The following is a 5,000-nucleotide window of genomic DNA, read 5'->3' as shown; positions in this document are numbered from 1 at the left end:
AAATTTTTAAACCGAATTTTGAAAAATTTTATTCCTGACCGTTGGGACTTGGAAAAATTTCGAGTCAGCCGGTTTGGCCGGTTCGACTTACCGCGAGACGGAGAAAAGTAGATTCGGTCGATCTGTTTTTCGCAGTTTTTGTGAAAAAAAAATTTTGGTCAATTTTTTCAACGTTAAAAACGTGTTCGGGCTGCCTTTTTATCCATGGATTAAGCGCCGAAAAATTTTTAAAACGCATAATAAAAAAGTTTATTCTTGACCGCAGGGACTTAGAAAAATTTCGGGTCGCCGCGTTCGACCTGCTGGCATTACCGCGCGGCCTGGACAGCCCGCTTCGACCGATACATTTTTTTCATTTTCAGAGAAAAAAAAATTTTTGTCAATTTTTTCAACCTTAAAAACGTTAATAAACTGCACTCTTATGCACGGATTAAGCATTGAAAAATTTTTAAAACATGTAATAAAAAAGTTTATTCTTGACCGTTCGGACTTAGAAAAATTTCGAGTACCTCGGATCGCCGGCTGGAATTACCGCACGGCCTGGACAGCCCGCATCGACCGATACATTTTTTCCATTTTCAGTGAAAAAAAAATTTTTGTCAATTTTCTCAACGTTAAAAACGTTAATAAACTGCGTTTTTATGCGTGGATTAAACATTGAAAAAATTTTGAAATATGTGATGAAAAAGTTTACTCTTGACCGTTCGGACTTAGAAAAATTTCGAGTACCTCGGATCGCCGGCTGGAATTACCGCACGGCCTGGACAGCCCGCATCGACCGATACATTTTTTCCATTTTCAGTGAAAAAAAAATTTTTGTCAATTTTCTTAACGTTAAAAACGTTAATAAACTGCGTTTTTATGCGTGGATTAAACATTAAAAAAATTTTGAAATATGTGATGAAAAAGTTTACTCTTGACCGTCGGGACTTAGAAAAATTTCGAGTACCCCGGATCGCCTGCTGGAATTACCGCACGGCCTGGATAGCCCGCATCGACCGATACATTTTTTCCATTTTCAGTGAAAAAAAAATTTTTGTCAATTTTCTCAACGTTAAAAACGTTAATAAACTGCGTTTTTATGCGTGGATTAAACATTAAAAAAATTTTGAAATATGTGATGAAAAAGTTTACTCTTGACCGTTCGGACTTAGAAAAATTTCGAGTACCTCGGATCGCCGGCTGGAATTACCGCACGGCATGGACAGCCCGCATCGACCGATACATTTTTTCCATTTTCAGTGAAAAAAAAATTTTTGTCAATTTTCTCAACGTTAAAAACGTTAATAAACTGCGTTTTTATGCGTGGATTAAACATTAAAAAAATTTTGAAATATGTGATGAAAAAGTTTACTCTTGACCGTCGGGACTTAGAAAAATTTCGAGTACCCCGGATCGCCTGCTGGAATTACCGCACGGCCTGGATAGCCCGCATCGACCGATACATTTTTTCCATTTTCAGTGAAAAAAAAATTTTTGTCAATTTTCTCAACGTTAAAAACGTTAATAAACTGCGTTTTTATGCGTGGATTAAACATTAAAAAAATTTTGAAATATGTGATGAAAAAGTTTACTCTTGACCGTCGGGACTTAGAAAAATTTCGAGTACCCCGGATCGCCTGCTGGCATTACCGCACGGCCTGGACAGCTCGCTCCGACGAATCGGTTTTTTCCATTTTTTCCGAAAAATAAATTTTTGTAATTTTTTTTAATGTCAAAAACGTTAATAAACGTCATGTTTACGCATGGATTAAACATTGAAATAATTTTAAAACGCTTATTAAAAAAGTTGTTGTCGACCGTGGGACTTAGAAAAATTTCGGGAAGTCCGATTCGCCTGCTGGAATTACCGCACGGGCTGGACACCTCGCTCCGACGAATCGGTTTTTTCCATTTTTTTTGAAAAATAAATTTTTGTAATTTTTTTTAATGTTAAAAACGTTAATAAACGTCATGTTTACGCATGGATTAAACATTGAAATAATTTTAAAACGCTTATTAAAAAAGTTGGTGTCGACCGTGGGACTTAGAAAAATTTCGGGAAGTCCGATTCGCCTGCTGGAATTACCGCACGGGCTGGACACCTCGCTCCGACGAATCGGTTTTTTCCATTTTTTCCGAAAAATAAATTTTTGTAATTTTTTTTAATGTTAAAAACGTTAATAAACGTCATGTTTACGCATGGATTAAACATTGAAATAATTTTAAAACGCTTATTAAAAAAGTTGGTGTCGACCGTGGGACTTAGAAAAATTTCGGGAAGTCCGATTCGCCTGCTGGAATTACCGCACGGGCTGGACACCTCGCTCCGACGAATCGGTTTTTTCCATTTTTTTTGAAAAATAAATTTTTGTAATTTTTTTTAATGTTAAAAACGTTAATAAACGTCATGTTTACGCATGGATTAAACATTGAAATAATTTTAAAACGCTTATTAAAAAAGTTGGTGTCGACCGTGGGACTTAGAAAAATTTCGGGAAGTCCGATTCGCCTGCTGGAATTACCGCACGGGCTGGACACCTCGCTCCGACGAATCGGTTTTTTCCATTTTTTCCGAAAAATAAATTTTTGTAATTTTTTTTAATGTCAAAAACGTTAATAAACGTCATGTTTACGCATGGATTAAACATTGAAATAATTTTAAAACGCTTATTAAAAAAGTTGTTGTCGACCGTGGGACTTAGAAAAATTTCGGGAAGTCCGATTCGCCTGCTGGAATTACCGCACGGGCTGGACACCTCGCTCCGACGAATCGGTTTTTTCCATTTTTTTTGAAAAATAAATTTTTGTAATTTTTTTTAATGTTAAAAACGTTAATAAACGTCATGTTTACGCATGGATTAAACATTGAAATAATTTTAAAACGCTTATTAAAAAAGTTGGTGTCGACCGTGGGACTTAGAAAAATTTCGGGAAGTCCGATTCGCCTGCTGGAATTACCGCACGGGCTGGACACCTCGCTCCGACGAATCGGTTTTTTCCATTTTTTTTGAAAAATAAATTTTTGTAATTTTTTTTAATGTTAAAAACGTTAATAAACGTCATGTTTACGCATGGATTAAACATTGAAATAATTTTAAAACGCTTATTAAAAAAGTTGTTGTCGACCGTGGGACTTAGAAAAATTTCGGGAAGTCCGATTCGCCTGCTGGAATTACCGCACGGGCTGGACACCTCGCTCCGACGAATCGGTTTTTTCCATTTTTTTTGAAAAATAAATTTTTGTAATTTTTTTTAATGTTAAAAACGTTAATAAACGTCATGTTTACGCATGGATTAAACATTGAAATAATTTTAAAACGCTTATTAAAAAAGTTGGTGTCGACCGTGGGACTTAGAAAAATTTCGGGAAGTCCGATTCGCCTGCTGGAATTACCGCACGGGCTGGACACCTCGCTCCGACGAATCGGTTTTTTCCATTTTTTTTGAAAAATAAATTTTTGTAATTTTTTTTAATGTTAAAAACGTTAATAAACGTCATGTTTACGCATGGATTAAACATTGAAATAATTTTAAAACGCTTATTAAAAAAGTTGGTGTCGACCGTGGGACTTAGAAAAATTTCGGGAAGTCCGATTCGCCTGCTGGAATTACCGCACGGGCTGGACACCTCGCTCCGACGAATCGGTTTTTTCCATTTTTTTTGAAAAATAAATTTTTGTAATTTTTTTTAATGTTAAAAACGTTAATAAACGTCATGTTTACGCATGGATTAAACATTGAAATAATTTTAAAACGCTTATTAAAAAAGTTGGTGTCGACCGTGGGACTTAGAAAAATTTCGGGAAGTCCGATTCGCCTGCTGGAATTACCGCACGGGCTGGACACCTCGCTCCGACGAATCGGTTTTTTCCATTTTTTTTGAAAAATAAATTTTTGTAATTTTTTTTAATGTTAAAAACGTTAATAAACGTCATGTTTACGCATGGATTAAACATTGAAATAATTTTAAAACGCTTATTAAAAAAGTTGGTGTCGACCGTGGGACTTAGAAAAATTTCGGGAAGTCCGATTCGCCTGCTGGAATTACCGCACGGGCTGGACACCTCGCTCCGACGAATCGGTTTTTTCCATTTTTTTTGAAAAATAAATTTTTGTAATTTTTTTTAATGTTAAAAACGTTAATAAACGTCATGTTTACGCATGGATTAAACATTGAAATAATTTTAAAACGCTTATTAAAAAAGTTTACTCTTGACCGTGGGGACTTAGAAAAATTCCGGCTTGCACGGATTCGACCACTCTGTTTTTCGGAGTTTCTGAGAAAAATAAATTTTTGTAATTTTTTTCATTATGATTTCTGAGTTCTCCCAGTAGTTTAATGTAAGGATTAAGCATTTAAAAATTTTTAAATCGAATATTAAAAAAGTTTACTCTTGCAATTTTTGGAAAAAAAAAATTCTAAAAAATTTTTCTTTCGGTGGAAACTAACGTTTAATATGTACAATAACGATTTATCGAATAAAAATCGTATGTTAATATATGTTCGAATCGACCATAGTTTCAGCGGCTAAGTACCAGCAGCCCGGCCGGTTGGTCTGTACGCGCGGCAGTTTACCACCATAAGCGCCCGTGCTGAGCGGCCGGCGCCGCGGTCGTCGCGGCCGCCCGTTTGGTTACTATAAGAGAGCACGTCGGTTCGAGCGGACCGGTCGGCGCAGCGGCGGGCGAGCGGCTATTCTACGATCTCGGTCGAGAAGCAGTCGTTCAGCTCCTCGAGGTCCATTCCTCGACTGTTCTGTACCGCGTTCCGTTGCGAATTTTTCTCTACACAGCATGACCACGGGTCGGTGTCTCAGACCGAATGGCCCTTATGTGGTAAGCCCAGAATGTTGGGTTGGATACAACGTATATTCGTTATACTTGTACGACTCTCACATCAACTCTCAGAAACCCAAAAGGGGTTTTCTATCCGAGCGAAAATATATTTTTCGTATACAAAAATTTAATGGCAAAGACCAAACGAAATACTACACACAAAAAGGGGCGACGAACAAAAA

Source organism: Nomia melanderi, unplaced genomic scaffold (assembly GCF_051020985.1).
Source record: "Nomia melanderi isolate GNS246 unplaced genomic scaffold, iyNomMela1 scaffold0541, whole genome shotgun sequence".
Classification (NCBI taxonomy): Eukaryota; Metazoa; Arthropoda; class Insecta; order Hymenoptera; family Halictidae; genus Nomia; species Nomia melanderi.
This window is presented reverse-complemented; position numbering follows the sequence as displayed.